Source organism: Argiope bruennichi, chromosome 9 (assembly GCF_947563725.1).
Source record: "Argiope bruennichi chromosome 9, qqArgBrue1.1, whole genome shotgun sequence".
Classification (NCBI taxonomy): domain Eukaryota; kingdom Metazoa; phylum Arthropoda; class Arachnida; order Araneae; family Araneidae; genus Argiope; species Argiope bruennichi.
The window spans coordinates 31,348,728-31,368,565 of NC_079159.1; the positions used below are offsets into that span (position 1 = coordinate 31,348,728).

A 19,838-nucleotide genomic window follows, 5' to 3' on the forward strand; every position below is an offset into this window, starting at 1 on the left:
AAGAATTCTAAAATAAAATAGTTCTGATAGATGGCGCCACGACATTAAATATAGATTTAGTTGCTGGGTGAAAGAAATTTTGCTCACTTAGACGTAGAACAGTCAAAAGATAAACATTTAACTTTTTTCTTTAAATGTAGTTATGAAATGACTAATATTGTATCATTTATCAAATTAAATAATAAGTATATGAATATATAAAAAATGTTTAGTAAGGAAAAGTGCTATGCGAACTAAATCATAAGTGTCTTTTTATAGATTCATTACCACTCGCAAATCGAGGTTCCATGGTGTAATGGTTAGCACTCTGGACTTTGAATCCAGCGATCCGAGTTCAAATCTCGGTGGAACCTAGTTCTCTCTTTTTTTTTTTTTCCCTCCCCCTACTCAAAGGAATTGAAAAGAGAGGGGAAAAAAAATTATCGACGACAACGTTTTTATATTTAATTCTTTTCTGAATTACAAATGGAATTCGTATTATCATAATCGTTAACATTATTGTATTTTTGAAATATTCTTCTACAGTAATAATAATTCAAACACTATTATTACTACAACACAATATCGTATTGATAATAGTATTTTATATTCTTTGAAAAACTCTTGCAATGTAAAAAAAACTATAAAATTGAAATTCGATAGAAAATTTGGAATAAAAATTATTAAGTAGTTTATTCATTATTTGAAATGTATCGCTCACTGTATAAACAAATTATTTGCTTATTATTGCTGTAATTATTAGTTCATTTTTATAAAACTGATTAAAATCGCTGAAATAAGTTATCGTCTGCAAAAAAAAAAAAAAAAAAAAAAAACTTTTTTTTCTATTGGAAATTGGGATGTATTTGCTGCATTTAAAAATAATTTACGTTTACATTTAAAATTATTTTAGAAAAAAAATATATCCTATTTTTTAAGAATATTTAAATTTCTACGGTCATTCTGGTATCATTTAGAAAAGGAAAGGAAAAAAGAAAAAAAAGAGTCTTTTGATAGAAGGAAAATTTTAAGTTGATACGAGAAAAAAAGAAAACAAAATTTTTTAAGTAATCGAGCAAAATGTGTAACAGAGATGCAATTAATGCTTTAAATCAATAAATAATGCATTAATAAGTAAACTTTAAAAGAACTTTTAAACTATAGTGGCCTAAACAAACAGTTTTATGATACAAAGGGAATCATTAGTTTTTTTATGAATAATTACTCTCTAAACATAAATAGCCCTCAAAATACTAAAATTTTCTTTTCACTAAATAAAGTACATTAAGATTTTTTTTTCTGTATTTTTCTTGTATTGGTGAAAATGGAAATCGGAATAGCTTATCTTTAACTAACCTTTAATTTTTTTAAAATTCAGAAGTATGTTAAAAAATTAATTTTATAAATATATTTATACCTTTGAAACAATTTTTAAAAATATCAGTATTTATTTGTTCGTTTTTATTGTTAGGAATGGCCATCTTATTAATAAAATTTCAAACAGTTGTTATTCAAAGAATTTTTTTTATTGAAAGTTTTAATAAACGCTGCAGTTAAGCTGTAAACAAGGGAATATGATTTTAATTGCTTTAATAGTTCAAAATCTTTATTTATGTCATTATCCTTTTTATACAACTTCTATAAATTTTTAATACTCCGAGTATTAATAATTAAAATTCCGTTTCTGCAACTGAATGCATATTTTTCAACCAAATATATTTTTTAAAAAATCATGGTTTTTTTTATGTGTGAAAAATTTATGTAAACATGGTATAAAAGCATTTTATAAATACAGAAGCAGATATGAAAGCTATGCAATCACAGAATTTCTCCTATGTAAAAGTATTTTATTTTTTAATTTTGTTTAAAACTGCCTCGTAGTGCCATCTATTGTAAGATAAAATAAACTTTTTCATCGCACTAAAATGACGGGGGAGTGGCAGAGCGCATTTTATTTCAAGCCATTAATATTATTTTTAATAGAAAATTAAATATTTTAATTTTTTTAAATCATTATTATTTATATAAACTTAATATTGCAATATTGTGTACTTTTGAACTGCAGTACAATAACATTAAGGGCTTTTTTTTCGGATAGAAATTTTGCAATAAAATTTTACCCGTTAAATTATAACCCAAAAATAAAATCGCGTGAAATTTTAAAACTAAATTTGTGTTTGAAAATGTTTTAAATTCACCTTTCTTAAAAAGACTGATAAACATGAAATATGAATGAACATTAACCGATAACTTGTGCTGCCATCTGGTTGTCAACATTTATTGTTAAAACTCTGTTTGGAAATGTATATATTTTTTTTTAACATTTTTTACTCTTACTCTTTTATATATTTAATTTGCAATGATAGTTGATTTATTTTTTAATTTAAACTTCTGTTAATGTGATGGCAACACAGTGATAAAAGTTAATTTTTTCCCCATTGACGTGCTTGCGCAGATTAAATTTTATTTTTATTTTCTTCGAAATATATTTTTGAAAAATATAGTTAAAATATTTCGTTAAAAATTGAAATTTAATTTATTGGTAAAAGCATTGGCATCATTCAAAAGACACTTTTTTTATCTTTAATTTGATCCAAAAATCAATTTGGTGCTGAAATATTTTCAGAAGTTATAGCGGAAAAACGTCGAAATTTCGCTTTATTTATAATTAATTAAAATTCTAATTAAAAATTTAACAAAAATCGCTCCTAGGTGCACATTCCCGGTTTCCATGGTATACACATGCCAAATTTAGTAGCTGTAGGTCGAACGGTCTGGCCTATAACCAACACACACACACATTGAGCTTTATTATAAGTATAGATAAGTTCCTTTGATGTAAAATTAAAATAGGGTTTTGGCTCTCATTATCAAGAAGAGGTGTCATTCTTAACCCTCCAGCTGCTTATCTCGCAGTTCATTTTCTATTTCATCTTGCGTTTTTGGCAGTTTAGAGTGTGTATTATTACGATTACAGATTTTTTATTACATCATATTTTACGATATTATTACATCATACATATTACTATCATGTAACGTATAGTATCATTTCCCTTTGTTTGAAAAATATTTGAACTTATTTGCAAACAACGAATGTAAATAGTGATTTTAAAAAATTGCGCAATCAGAGGGTTAAGATTAATAAAAATGACACAATTTCATTGATTTACCTAGGAGCATTAACTGTAACGGAACTGCAGTTTTCCTTCAATGCGAGCCTGTTTAACTTATGTTTTAAAATTTTTAATTTATGTATCGACACCTTATTATGCCCCTCCCCTAAAAAAAAAGAGGGTGTGGCTTCCACTAAACTTTCTCTCATAAAATTAATAAAAGTGTTGTCATTCTCCTCCCTTCCAACATGAAACTGTGAAGCTTTGGCTGCGAATGGTAACAGATTTTTACTTGAACATTCATAGCATGCCATTGGAAAACAATAGTTACGAAAGATCGATCTTTGGTGTGAATCTCGCATTTGACATCTGGCGACTTTTTGGGCTGCTAATCGCCGAGATGCGGTTAATACATAAGTATCAGAAGATCAAATGTGTATTCTGGGAGCCCCTTTCTCCACCAATTGAAGCAAAATTTGAAGTAGAAGCGCAAAAATGCAGTTCACATACCGAATTTTGCTTTTTTAAGTTCTTAGCTTTTTGAGTTATCGCCTTACATGCATGCGAAAGTACTGATTGTCAGACCGTTATTTTGTTCTAAATTTGATACAGATCAACCTAAATTTCATCTATCTAGCTCTACATGTGTCTGTGTTTTTAAAATTTTTTAATTGTCCGGCATTACACAACTAGATTTACTATTTCTTATAATTTTTTGAGATTTAATGTACCCTCCCGCCCCCACCAAGTGCCGGTCGTGCGATTTCTATGGGTTGGAGTTTAATTACTTTGTAATAACCTCGTGATTTCAAAAATTGTGTGCAACTTTTAGCTTATGTTGAGTTTTATTACATTGTTATAGCGATAAATATCTTTTATATATTTTGTATATTTGCCAATAAATCATTTCGATTTGTTGGAACATCATTTGCTAATGATGTATCTAAATTAACTTTCTAATTGCCGATTTTCAAAAATGACTATTTAGATGGAACAGCGCTTAAACAGTTTCAAATGTTTTTAAAACAAAACGAGTAATTATTATTTGTTACCCGATAATAGGATGACATATCTCAAATCTGTATGTGTGAGCCGTAGGATTTCAGGTTCGAGACCCGATTCCACCGAAGAACCGTCGTGTAAGGGGGTCTGTTGCACGTTAAATCCGGCATGCCAAACGTCCTCCCGCTGGTGTGGTGTGGTGTGGAGAAGGGGTGCCAGCTCAGATGTCGTCCTCGTCATCTGACCGCAATTCAAAATTACGAGGTCCGTCCCAAAATAGCCCTAGTGTTGCTTTACAACGGGACGTTAATATAACTAAACTAAACTAAACTCAAATCTGTATGGAAAAAAAAAAAAAAAGAAAAACATATTAGCGTGCGAACCTCGCGCATTTTGCAGAAAATGTAATGATATCCAACCTGCGATTATGGCAGGATAAACAGTTGGAGGATTAAGATAAAAAAATCCCCCGTTGGAGAATTAAAATATGTAAACATCTCATTTCCTAGTTAACTTGAGATCTTCTAAAAGTTACCTTTGATATTAAAAAAAGAGGGAGGATTGAAATTTGAACTCGGAATTAAGAGCTTCAATAATCGGATTTGAAAGGTCCCCTCCCCGCCCCAAATTTAGAGTTCAGTGTTTGAGTGATTTCATTTCAGATAAGACTCTGAATGAATGATTATAAAATAATTGCTGAAATACGATCGCTATAAAATGTCTCACGCTCTTTTTATTCTAGAAGCTAATGTATTCAAGAAGTACACGATACTCTAAAATATCTATATATATTTAAAACACTTATAAGGATGCAAAATCAGGATGAATTTGTTAATTGTCATTTGGCATCAGCTTGCACGTTTGGTTTGTTTACACGCTTGCTTCGGCGTAAAAATGAAAGATGCGATTTTTTTCAATTTCTACTAATAGTTCACACTCTCCCTATATTTGTATATTTGATCTTGTCACCAAGGCTTTTAGAGGACTCTAATCTTTGGTACTAGCACTGAATGCATAGACACGATAACAACAACATATGTATATTTATATATCTTATTCAAATTTTCAGTCGATAATAAAATACTTTTTATTCATCCACTCAAGTTCAAATACATTTTTTTAAAACTTGTAATGGATGACACTTGATGTTAATACAGTTTTTTCAAATATTAATTAATTAATTAAATTTATCCAGTAATTTCTATTTGGTCGCCAAATCCGTAGCCTTGTCGCCAAATGGTCGCCAAGCTCTGAGATTACTGACGCGACATCCGATTATAAATAATGTAAGATATATATAAATAGGAAAATAAGTAGGAATTCAATTAAAAATATTTTGCCACTTGCCATTGTAATTCTGTCATATGTATTTGCATATTTATATTAGTTGTAATTATTTAATAAAAAGTAACTAAAATATTTTTTTGTTGTTGACCTAAGTAGGAATTGATTTTAATTTTTTTTTTATAGATTACTTGTTTAAGCTGAATAATACGGAAATAGTCGGAGCAAATCGAGTTGTTCCGATGACATTTCAAAATTGTCAAAAATGAGAGTTTAGGGGTTATGAAAGTGTTGAAGATTCATTTATAAAATAATCCAGATAAGTAGAACGAAATAAATGTGTATAGTTTTAGTTTACTGAACTTATTTTTCGAATCATGGAACAATCGCCAATTTTCGTCACCAATAAAACCAGGTAATTATTATTATTATTATTATTATTATTGCATCTCATTTTTCGAATTAACAAATTGAAGCAAGACAACGCCACTATTGTAACAGCAAAAATAGCAACTTTTTCTATCACTTTCACCTGACTCATTCAAACATTCGCTCAAATTTAATTGATCATACATTCGCACATTTGTTTCTGAACAAATGAACCATTTGTCTCAAACTCTGGTTCCAATGTTTGAATCAAAGATCGATACATCATGTAGCTCAGATTTAACCTATACATTGAGCATTTGTAATCAGTTATTTCGGTCATTGTTCCATCACATAATTCAAATACCGAAGTTTGTCGAAAATAAGATTCAGTCTATTTTCTATTTTTTCATCAAACGATGCTTTAAGGTTTATTTTTGGAGGAGAGTTGGTACTATTTTTAAATTCATTTTTTATATTTATTCTCGTGGAAGAATCGTATTGATTTCTTTTATTTTTAGGTACATAGATTTGCCTTTACTTAACCCTTTAAAGAGCCATTTTTTTCTAGTCATATTATGTTAAAATATTTTGAGGCTTGAAATTGGAATAAGAAAAAGGGATTCATTTAGCTTATTAGATAAATTTAATTTGATTAATTAATAAATTTGGTTAATTAATAATTAAGTACAAATCAAGACACATCATTTTGTGTGAGAAAAAGAACTGAAGCATCTAAGTTTCTGTTTTTCTAAAACAGTTTGTCAGAACTTATGCCAACCTACATAATTTCATACAAAGATTGATAAATTTGGTGGGAAGCATACTTCCCACGGCCCTATAAAGGGTTAAGTACAGTCAAATCGTTTTTTAAACATGTCATAAAGCGCAAAATTTTGAAATTCTTGTGATTACATTTCCTGTTACACCATTTCGATTTCATTCATTCGGTAGTTAAAGTGTCTCATGTGTTAACCCCTTTCCCAAGGCCCGTTGCCTTTACGAGTATGGTTGTAAATCTGCTATCTGGCCTATTGTAGGACCACTCTCGCCTGTGGACGTCGGTTCGGAAGTTTCGCAAAAATTGCCGGTAAAATGAACAGACATCAAGGACCCCGGATAACCAAAAATGAAGGGAAAGAGGGCAAAATGTGCCGGACACGAGACGCTCAGGGGCAATGGGAATGGGACTTTATAATGCTCTTCAATTCGTCTTTCCGAATAAGTTTGATGTTATTTTTGCTGATGATCTTGATTACGGCTTACTTTAGGGATAGAGTTTTTAGTGCAAACATTCCGACAAATCATTCCAGGGCTTATTTTTCAATCATATTTTATTTTGATGGAATCACGTTAGCTGCAAAATTACTTCTTGGTTTACCATGTTCGCTGTCATGACTCATGCCTTTGGTTTGCTCATCTGTATAGTTGGCTAACAGTTATTAAATGTTGCATTTCGACTTCATAATTTTATAACTGCATTTCGATTGGTCTTTCAGAATATTTCCGACTGCCTTCTGGCTGACGATTTTTACTATGACGTGGATAATGTTTATTCTTTGAACACCCCCCCCCAAAAAAAAAACTTCCAGTGACTTATTTTCCGATTAGATCTTATTTTTAGGGAATCATCATAGCTACAATACCACCTGATAATTCAACACGTTTGCAATCATAATTCGCACCTGTGATTCGGACCATCCTTCTAATTAGATGACCCCTTCTTTGTTATTTGTTAATTGTAGAAGAGAAGGGACCATCTAATTAAATAATAAGTTGAATAACAGGCGATTCATGCAGCAGCCAAATGCAAATATAAAAGAAAAGGAAACATCTAATTAAATTATAACTTGAATCATAGGCGATTCATGCACCAGGCAAATGCAAAAGTAGAATAGACGGGAACATCTGATTAAATAATAAGTTGAATCACAGGCGATTCATGCAGCAGCCAAATGCAAATGTAGAAGAGAAGGGAACATCTAATTAAATAATAACTTGAATCACAAGCAATACATGCACCAGCTAAATGCAAATGTAGAATAGACGGGAACATCTGATTAAATAATAAGTTGAATCACAGGCGATTCATGCAGCAGCCAAATGCCTGTGATTCGGAGCATCCTTCTAATTAGATGACCCCTTCTTTGTTATTTGTTAATTGTAGAAGAAGAGGGACCATCTAATTAAATAATAAGTTGAATCACAGACGATTCATGCAGCAGCCAAATGCAAATGTAGAAGAGAAGGGAACATCTAATTAAATAATAACTTGAATCACAAGCAATACATGCACCAGCCAAATGCAAATGTAGAATAGACGGGAACATCTGATTAAATAATAACTTGAATCACTGGCGATTCATGTAGCAGTCAAATGCAAATGTAGAAGTAAAGGAACATTTAATTAAATAAGTTGAACCACAAGCGATTTATGTAGCAGCAAATACATACAGATCTTATTTGTGTAACAAATTGATTTTTTAAAAAAATGTGGTTTCATTTCATTACTTTCTGCGGAAACTATACCTTTCTGTCCATATTCCTTCCCGAATCATCGATTTCCAAATTAGCTCCGGACTTTTGAATACCTCCGTGTCTAACAAGCGCAACGACTCTTTGTACCATTTTCTTCATGAGGTCACACCTTGCACTTGTCAAAGCTAATAGCTCTGAAGTGTTTACCGAAGAAGCACGTGAAATTCCAGGAAGCGGCGCAGACGGACCTGAACGGAAAAGAAGCGAGCGGAAATAGCGCTAATTGATATTTCCGTCATCGCTCTTGAGAAGATTTATTTTACTTAGATAAGTGTTTGACTTTAATTAAAAGAGCATTGAAAATGTTGAGGGAAAACTCATCATTACTTTAAATATGGGGAACAACATTATTATTAGACGGCGACTTCGTGTGATCTCCGGGTAATGAGTTTTTGGGAATTTTCAGTGTACTTTGGCGATGATTTTAAATTAAACGCGTTTGAGGGATTTTATGTAAAGAGTTTAATTTATTTAGCATTACTTGTTAATATTTATCATATTTTATATTCGTTCTCCATACAAACTGAGTAGAGTTGAATTAATTTGCACTCCGCATAAAAAACACATACATTCGCCGAATATTTTTTTTTAATCCTTTCGCCGTCCTCTCCTGTCAGAGAAAATTTCTGTTTTTCCTCTGTCTTCCGCCGCATTAGATCAAACAGAAATGAAAACTCAAAGTAAAATTTACAAAGCGTTTTAAATGTTTAAAAGTTTTAAAGAATAGAAGAACGCTTGAAGCATATCACAGTCACCCTGCAGAAATTTCACTTGAAGACGCTGGATGCGTTACGGACGCCGAAGAGGTTAATCATTTGGAAGATGTACTATCTATAAATACAGTACGCTTCACGAGTATCCAGCCTAATGTGGCGGAAGGGCAGGCCGGATAACAAAAAAGCTGGATAGGCCGGAGTTGAATGACTCATTTCATTGTCCACCAGTACCAGAAGACAAAGTTTTTATACCAAAGTCACTGTTATAACACGTAATTTGTCACTTCTTATTGAGTACTAAGAACTCCATTTATCTCACATACATAGCCATTTATCTCACCGGACATAGTTTTTATACCAAAGTCACTGTTATAACACGTAATTTGTCACTTCTTATTGAGTTCTAAGAACTCCATTTATCTCACATACATAGCCATTTATCTCACCGGACATAGTTTTTATACCAAAGTCACTGTTATAACACGTAATTTGTCACTTCTTATTGAGTTCTAAGAACTCCATTTATCTCACATACATAGCCATTTATCTCATCGGACATAGTTTTTATACCAAAGTCACTGTTATAACACGTAATTTGTCACTTCTATTGAGTTCTAAGAACTCCAATTATCTCAAGCCACGTAAAATGTGCGTTGAATCATAGAAGCAATTACCAGTAACATGTCGAGTTAAAATAGAAGATTCTGTATCGGTAGTTTATAGATGCTATACTACACTAAAGATTTGAAGAATTTATTAGACAAAGTAATTTTAAAGGATATGAACTGTTCACATTTTAACATAAATTCTCTAATGCCTAACTTTAATGTAGGAAACATACACAAAGCATTAACGAAAATTGCAAGCCTAATTCTTAAGAAATTTGACTCAAATTGATTTTATTTTCAGTGATAAATGATTACACTAACTCCCGAATGTCCGGCCTAAATGGCTGAAAGGGAGTCCGTATAACAAAAGCCGGATAGACTGGATTTCGATGAACTCATTTTTTTGTTCTCCAATACCAGAAGACAAAGTATTTATAACAGAACACACTGCTGTAATACGTATTTTCTCACTTCTTATTGAGTACTAAACTCCCCATTTATCTCAAGACATGCAGAATATGAAAGCGGCCCGTGGAATCTTAGAAGTTGTTGCTGCTAACATGTTGAGTTCCACTAGCCACGTTCCACTTCTACTAGTGTAATACACCACTTTTTAGTTTCTGCTTGATTTTTTTAAAGTCTTCCACTGTGGTTCCACTGAACAGTCTTTCACTGTAATTTTTGCTGTTGCACCAAGGTCTAGTTCCTGCATAGAGCGTAATATCTCCTCCACAGCCACAACTTTTCGTTTATCGCCCATTTTGAAATCTTCATACCCCAAGAACAATTTATTAAATACTGTATGTACAAGAATACTGTACGTATTGAGTTGCCAATGCAACGCTTTGCCTCTTTCATTTGATTGCGATAAAAGAAACCTTGGCCGGATAGTACGGAAACCGGATAATCGGGAGCGTACTGTATATTTAAATATTAAACATTATATTCTTAAGGTTTTAGATTATACGTGAATGGAAATTTTACTGAATTAATCAATGTATTGTATTATACCGTTCTGATCAAAATAGAAGGTTATAAACTTATTTAACACGTTTGATGCCATTGCTTATGCCTATGATTTTGGAGATGACCCCTTAAATTGCTATCTCTTAAATGAAGTACAGAAGGGGTAATTTAATTAGATAGTTGGTGAGAATTAATTAGATAAAAGGTGTGAATCACAGGCCAGTTACACGGCAACCTACATGTTAATATTACTTACGAAGCTGATTAATATGGGGCATGTTTTAAGATCATTCTCCTTGCAGATTTCGTAAAATTCAAATAATTTGTGTTCGATTTAAATGTATAGGGTGTTCATTAATTATTGTCGGGGTTTCCGGACCTCATAACTTTCGAATAAAAAATATTACGCAAAAACCGATTACGTATTCGTAAATTACAACTCAAAGAATTTTATTAATGATATTAAAGTGTAAAGCTTGCACAATTTGCACTTTGTAGGCATTCAGCTGAAGGCGATTATGTATTCGAAAATTACAACTCAAAGAATTTTATTAATGATATTAAAAAGATTAATGAATTTGCACATGGTTGCCCATCGTGGCTCGTTACACATCGAGACGAAATTCGATTTCCCTCCAAGTGTTTTCCAGCGCTTCAGTTCTGCGCTTCAATTCTGCGCTTCAGTTCATCAAGGGAGGGCATAGGAGTCTTGTACACAATGTTCTTGACAAACCCCCATAGAAAGAAGTCCAGCGGTGTTATATCTGGTGATCTCGGAGGCCATGGGATTGGTCCACCTCTTCCACACCATCTGTAGGGAAAGTTCTCGTCTAAAAAGTCACGTACAATCATGCCCCGATGTAGGGGTGCACCATCCTGTTGAAATATCACATCTGGCTGATGTTGCTGCATCTGAGGAACCGCATACATCTCCAGCATGTCAACGTATGTCACGGAGTTTATTGTTGTTTCAACAACGTCCAATAACTTCGGTATGTGATAAAGCGCACCAAACATTCACCTTTGGGCTATCTCTTACCAATTCTCGATAATCGTGCGGGTTCTCCGAGCCCCATATTCTACAGTTATGTTTATTCACTTTTTCTGACACATGAAAAGTGGATTCGTCACTGAAGAACCATTTCCGAAAGTAATTTTCATCATCCTCAATTCGAGTCAAAATTTGTTCAGCGAATTTACGAATACATAATCGTCTTCAGCTGAATGCCTACAAAGTGCAAATTGTGCAAACTTTACACTTTAATATCATTAATAAAATTCTTTGAGTTGTAACTTACGAATATGTAATCGGTGTTTTAATATTTTTTATTCGAAAGTTATGAGGTACGGAAACCCCGACAATAATTAATGAACACCCTGTATTTTAAATGCAAATGTAAATGTATTGACTTTCATCATTTAAAAAAACATGCCATTAAAAATTTTAGAACTTAATCATACAGTTAACCAGCTAATTGTTTTTGACGAGTATACTCGTCACGCTACACTCGTATTTTGCTTTTTGACGAGTTTATTCTTCAGGAGTAATAAGTAGCGACAGTTTGCAGTTTTACAATTTTAGTAAAAACTCAAACATATTCGTAAATTTCAAGCTCTTTAGAATATTTTGCGATCAAAGGAAGATTATTAATAATTATTATAAAAACCCTGCTTACTGTTTTTCTTAAATTTAACGCTGTGTTGCGTTTGTCCCAGAAGCAACTGTGTAACCATTAATTTTTCCTATACTATTCAATAAGTGGCGCGCAGAATAATAAAAACCGGGAAGAAGATCTTTTTGTATCCTTTTTACATGTTTTCAAGAGGCGGTATTTTTTTTGTAGTTCATATGCTAAAAATTCATGTTAGTTTAAGTAAATAAATAAATGTGATTTTTTTTTATTGAACATTTATGAATCCCCCGTGCACCACAAAGTATCACACGGGGCTTACAGAAGTAAGTATGTAACATTACAAAATGCATTACAAAAAGAAAAATAAGAAAATTTAACAGTTATGAAGGATTACATATGTCAACAATAAATTTACAGAAATTTTCAAAAGCAATGTGATTATTGAAATAAAAAAATAAAAGCAATTTCATTACAATTTAATTTCATATTAAACATACTCTGTGTTTGACGAGTGTACTCGTCATTAAATTTTTGCGACAACACATTTTAGATACGCATTTTCCGAAGAGGTTGAAACAGTTAACTGGACAGGAATTTGAAAATTCTTTCAGTAATTTCATTTACTATTTGTAGAAAATTAGATTGTTTTAATCAATGCATAAATACACAAAATAAATTAAATAATGGAAAACAAACACAGGGTTTTTAGCAAGAGGCTATATCAGCCGTATTAAAGTAACAAAGCGAATACTGTTCGTTTCTATATCCGATGAACACCATTTTTCGACAATTCTGCTTCTTTAACCCTTTCTAGGGCCGTGGGAAGTATGCTTCCCACCAAATTTATCAATCTTTGTATGAATTTATGAAGGTTGGCATCAGTTCTGACCAATTTTTTTAGAAAGACAGAAACTTAGAGGCTTCAGTTCTTTATCTTACACAAAATTATGTGTCTTGATTTGTTACTTAATTATTAATTAACCAAATTAAATTTCTCTAATAAGCTAAATGAATTCCTTTTCTTATTCTAATTTCAAGCCTAAAAATATTTTAACATAATATGACTAGAAAAAAAAATGGTCCTTTAAAGGGTTAAGTGATGAGATGCGAAAGGATGAGCGCAATTCTGGTGGAATTCTTCGATCTCCACTTCCGCTCTTTTTGATACTTTTTCCTTCAGTTTTTTTCAACATGAATGTGAGTGTCGAGTCGCTCTTATCGTACTATTTTATTTTAACTCAAAAATGCGTATTGGTTGCTAATATGGCCAGTTGAAGTTGCAAAAAAGCTTTCAGAATTGGCAGGAAAAATATTTGAAATAATATCATTGAATCTGACCGAGATTACATATTGTTATTAATATCAAAATGTTATCAAAAAAATCAATAACAAAAAAGTTTTTAACATAAAAAATTATTATTATTTTGTAAAAAGAGCAAATTACCGAATTTTAAGAAGAGAAATCTTCCATTTATTCATCAAAATGTAATGTTTTCACTTCTTACAGTAAATCGAAATTGTAGCACAGCACTTTATTGGGAATTAGTACCTTTTTCTCATAATATTATAAATTATCCGCAATTTTTCGCCTCCTAAGTCCGCAGATAATCCGAGTTTACCCGAATGTTAAATGTAAACATCTCCTCTTTTTAACTTTCCTTTCAGCTCTATTGTGACTAAATAAATGCATCCTGACGCATGCGCAAAAGCGCAAAGGTTTTTGAAATACGTGAATGAATAGTAAAATGGTAAATATTTAAGCCAATATCATTTTACAAAAAAAAAGTTAAGGACTATGTTTGTATTAATCGTTTGTTTTGCACTCTAATTGCGATTTTAATTTTCAAATAGAATCATTTAATTTCTCAATTGATCATTCATTTGAAACGAAAATCCATAACTAACTTCAGACCAATTAAAGTCAGAAGTATGCAAAGTTATAAGCACAACTCGATCCAGGCATATAAGATTAGAGCTTAATCCAATAACAATCAAGAACCGTTTTAACAAGTGAGGGATTCAACTGAAAGCATAACAGCTTCAGTTTTCAGGTAGACTCTCACTGAGGTCATCTTAACCATACCTCCGTTTCTAGAGCTCATGTGGCTGCAATCCGTTTGGTATGGTTGTCGGTGGACTTTATTTGAAAGGAAAAAAATTCATAACGGCAAACCGGAAGGCAAAGGTAAATTCCTTTACATCTGGCTTACTATCTGGTAATATTTGATTTAGAAACAGTCAAAATGAGGGCTCGAAAATCACTTTTCAGCTCCTAACTTCTAAGATATTGTAATCATAGAAAAATTTTAAATGCAAAAGTGGTTCGTCTTAATGAAGAGTTAATTTGGCTCATTGGATTTATTTTTCCATTTTCAATATTAAGAAAGTTATAGCGAAATGAAAATTTTAATCCTCCACCATTTCTACTTCCTTTGAGGTAATGAGCCATTTACGAACTCGTTCGAGATTTTTACATTTCTAACAACATGTTCCGAGCTAGTTAAAATCCAAATAAAATTACTCTTGCTTTCTTGTTCATAAGAGAGCAAGAGCAATATCTTTATAGTACAGGGTGGTTATAATTAAACTTCCCCTATAAACTGAGTCCTCCAACACAAACGGGTGAACGGATGGCAGCGAAATTTGGTATATACACTATACACGAGATGCCCTCACGGAATTCCGAAAAAAATTTTTTAGTTCCAAAATGTCCACCAGGGGGCACTTTTTTCGGAAATTCATTAAATTTAACAAAATAAACTCCCAAAACGGAATACAGAAACAATATTAACCATACAGAACAAGAATTATCATTAATAAAATGTAAAACCGAAAAACGCTTTTAAATTCTAGGAAAAAAAATGTCGAAATTTGCATGTTTGCGAAGAAGAGGAAGCTTTATGCAAAACAGGTTAGGATAAGAAACGTTTGTAGTCGTTTTCATGTTTTATGACGATGTTTTCCGCTGTAATGATGTAATAATTTCCGCTGTAATAATTTCAAGTCCGAATTTTTTAGCGATTATAATATTTTATTTTTGTACTTCTCATACATGAGAAAGTCAAAATAAGATAATAAAGATTAAAGAAGTAGGGGCGTACCTTTTAACTATTTCCGATATTGTTTGATTGGTTTTATTTATAAGTTCGTTATTCTGTTGTGAATTTTGTCCTTAACTCTACTTAGTTTTTCATTTGATGCATATTTAAAATTTTATTTTTTGTTATTTTTTAATTTAATTTTTAACCTTTAAATTATGTATATTTTAAAATGCTTCAGTTTTAAAGTATTATTATTGTAATAACTATAAAAAATTATTGTTATAACAAAAATATTAATATAAAAAAATTATTGTCATAACAAAAATATTAATATAAAAAAATTATTGTCATAACAAAAATATTAATATAAAAAATTAATAGCAAAAAATTATTATTATAAAAAATAATATATTTTTTAAAATTATTTTTATTTAAAAGTTCTTATTCTGTGATCATGGGTACAATGTTGTGTCGTAGCTTTGATCTGAAAAACAAATATGTATGAAAAAATTGACTTTTAATCCCTGAAAACAATAAAATAATTGTATAGTTCGCCTTTTATAAAAGAAATTCCTTTCTTTTAACGTTGGTGAATTCTTCTAGACCTAGTCAACTATATTTACATTTGATGAGAGGAAAACTTACATTATGAGATGAAAACAATTGTTCATTAATTAATCTGAGTTTTTTCTGACTGGGCCATGCCCATTAATTTTGCCAGCCATATTTTGTTTTAGCACTCTCTTCTGATTATTTTTGATAATTGCTAAGATTAAAAATGTTGACATAAGATTCGAAATTGATTACACCTTAAATGTCGATTGCTGATATTACATGAAATGATTGCGACATGTCGCATATTAATTTATATTTACTTTCAATTTTTTTGCTCTAAATTTGGTAGCAATTATGTTATTGGTTTAAAAAAATAATTACTTTACGAAATATTTTGAAAATATATTTTATTCTGAGAACTTAAATTGTTTTATTTTATTGCAAAGAAGCTCTTAGAAAACATTATAATATGGAGTTTACGATATCATATCTTTTAGTAGAATTAATCGTTTAAAAGAATTCGTTTTTTTTAACAATAGCATTTGATATTTACGTCACAAAACAAGAATATTTAAAAAAGATAAATATTTAATTTAGATTATCAGTGCATTATTAATGAAGTTTTAAATTTTTGACTTTTGGATAATTAGTTATAGGATTTTTTCTTCGTTCAAATTGATTAATTATTAATTACGTCTCATGATGGCGCTATTTCACTTGGAGATACAACACTTTAAATCTTTAAAATTTTATACTTCAGGAACTGTTGAACGTATTGTGAAATTAATGCATCAAACTTGGGCAAAAATAATTATTAGATTTTAAAATATTAGATTTTCCTCAAGAAAATTTTATCAAAGGCTAGAATTTGAGAAAACAGCATTAAAACTTATGTAAATATGAAAATGAATACAACTTCCTCAAGAATGAACGCAGAAACAAAATTAAAATGGTTTTTATAAAGAAAATTGTTTAGAAATTAAGGATTTTAAATAAAAAAGACAGTCTGCTCGACAAAAGAAGATTCCTTTACGATTTAGTTACTATCTGGAATCATAAATTGTTGATGTTAAAAAAAGTCAAAATTAAGGGTGTGAAAAATCACTTTTCAGCCCATAACTTCTAATATATTACAGTTGTTGAAAAACTTTGAATACAAAAGTTTTTCGACTTAATGTGGCCTTAATTTGATTAATTAACTTTATTTTTCTATCTTCAATATTGAATAAGGTATAGCGAAATGAAAAGTTCAACCCCACACTATTTCCACCCCCTATGAGCTAGATGGGCCATTTACTAACTCGTCCGAGATTTTTACATTTCTAACAAAATATTCGAAGCCAATTAAAATCCAAAGAAAATTACTCTAATTGTCCTGTTCACAAGATAACATGGGCAAAGCGTTACACACACACACACACGCACACACACACACACACACACACACACACACACACACACACACACACACACACACACACACACACACACACACACACACACACACACACACACACACACACACACACACACACACACACACACACACACACACACACACACACACACACACACACATTTTTAAGCAGTTTCTTGGCCAAAGTGAGAGCACACCTTTGAATTTTTAAAACTTCGCGTTATTCCATCTCGGGGGGGGGGGGGGGGCAAAAATTATGTAAAAGTCAAAAGTGACGAGATGCGTTAATCTACAATGATACACAAGAGCGAAAGAGACAGAAATATTTTTCCCGTTGGTTTTATACTATGAGATTCTGATAGGGATTTCTTTACACGTGTCGATTTAGGTAAGGGAATTATAGGTATCTTTTAAAAGAATTTGTGTAACTTGACAGACTTTTATCCTTTCACTTCGTGAGAACGTGCCGATTTCAGCATTTTTACAGAACTTGTGTAGCATTAATTAAATAAAAAAAAAGGTAGAATTGAATCAGGAAATAAGAGAACATTTTAAACTACGTTAATATGGATTAAATTACGATAAAAATTAGGAAATTAATTAGGATTTAATTTATATATATAACTTTTGAACGTAGGATGGTTGTGGATTTTAGGGAATATAATCGGTTAAGAGCTGAAAAATAGTATTCAATATTTCAATAGGCAATCTTCTTATAAGAATCTGCTTCAAAATATTCGACACTTTCAACAAAATATCGACTTTTTAATGTAGTCACCTTTTATAAGTATTACTGAACTTATAAATTAGATAAACTAATATATATTTTTTTTGAAAAAAAAACTGATTCTTAAATAATCAGGATTGCTTTCACTCCATTCTAAACATTAGAACATTTTAGAAATAACCAATGAAATTTTAAACTTAACTTATTACACAAAACTATACTTTAGTTTAACACGATCGTATAAAAGGACGGAGCAATTAATTAAAACTGCTGGATTAATGCTGAAAATCGTTCCAATTTAAAAAAAAAAATAAAACACTCTCTTTTATTCATTTCATTTGAATTTTTAGTTATTTTTCCGGGAGAGAGGCAATTAAATCAACTCAATTAAGGGAAGATCAATGAAGGATTAAATCTCGACGACGAAGCAAAGAAGAAAAAAAGTCAGGGAAGAAAAAGAATATATTTTCTTCACCATGTATTGATTTTCACGACGCCATTTTTTAAAATTAAATCACAGCTCAATTTATATTCGTTCGCGAAGTAAAATGTAGCCACTTTTTTAAGTTAATCTTCTTACCCTCCAAGGACCTTATTTTTTTTATTTCTTAATTTTTTTTTCTTAAGAATTTCCCATGAAAATTCTTTGCTTTCTAGTAGAAGTACCTTCAAAATGTTGCTTCGCTTGTTTAAAATTATGCTTAGTTTAAAAAAAAAAAGAGCCCTTAGGAATAACTCCTTACATAAATGGGTCGCTCATTAAAATATGAAGTTCGTAAATCTTTCTGACTGCATGCTTTTGTTTGATAAAATTTATTCCTTGATTAAATTTAATATGAAGTTTATTCTTTTTTTTAGTTCTTTATTCTTTGATTTACTTTGTGAAGGACGGTGATGAAAAGAGTCATTTTTTTAAATCTTGCTATTTTCTTCGTTGCTTTCACTGGCTGTGAGACTGACTTTGTACTTTTTAATGATAAATTTTCTTAGAAATAAATAATCTAAAATTTTTTTTAGCGTCCAGTCAAAGAATGTGTATTCAAAACGCTGGTTTTTAAAATTTAATTATTCTACTACAGGTCTGTGTGTCTGTGTGTTTGCATTAAGGTTTCTTTTTTTGGTGAAGTTTTATAAACAATATTCGCAAAAAAACACAACCTCTTTAAATGTGAATTAATTTAAAAATATCTTTTAATCAACTCGCAGTTAAAAGTTTATTTTTTCCTTTCGAAAATTTTCAGCAACGTTTGAATTTTTTAAAAATTGACTTTGAGAGATATTATTGTTATGATAAAAGATGTCTACTTCGGCATTTTAATGAGTTTTACCTTAAAGATGTCCCTGAATTAGAAAACAAAATTTTTTTTTTTACTGATATCCCCCTGTTTGTTTGCGTACAAGATAATAAAAACAGCAAATATTGCCTCTCGGAACTTTCTCACATCCTCTCTAATAGGTGCTATCCCTCTCTTTACTATAAAGTGTAGAATTCTGGACCTTGAGTGCTCAGATTTTTATTTTCAATATTTTTCGTACAGGAAATTTGTGTGCTTCGAAAGTAGTAAAGAAAACTGATTACTGTTTTCTTTACTACATATGCATTTATGCAAAGTCATTGGCGAATAATAGTTAAGAAGTGCCTCTTAATATGCGATCTTTGGCATGAAATCGCTGGAATGCGGTTAATAAACAAATATCAGAAAACCGAATTTGTATTTTGACCGAGTTAAAGCAAAATTTGATATAGAACTACAATTGTAGTCACAAAATCATATACCAAGTTTCATATATTTAAGTCATTGAGATTTTGAATTATGGTTTTAAATGTTTATGAAAGTACAGACAGACAGAAAGACAATCTATTGATTTATTTGATTTCAAACTTGACGCAT

The 19,838-nt window shown here is 30.9% G+C and overlaps 1 non-coding gene across 1 annotated transcript; it reads left to right on the top strand.

Moving 5' to 3' along the window:
• The first annotated feature begins 281 nt into the window (after positions 1 to 281).
• Trnaq-uug (transfer RNA glutamine (anticodon UUG)) lies at positions 282 to 353 on the top strand. The gene has a single exon. It is a non-coding gene; the product is annotated as a tRNA-Gln (tRNA).
• The last annotated feature ends 19,485 nt before the right edge of the window (positions 354 to 19,838 follow it).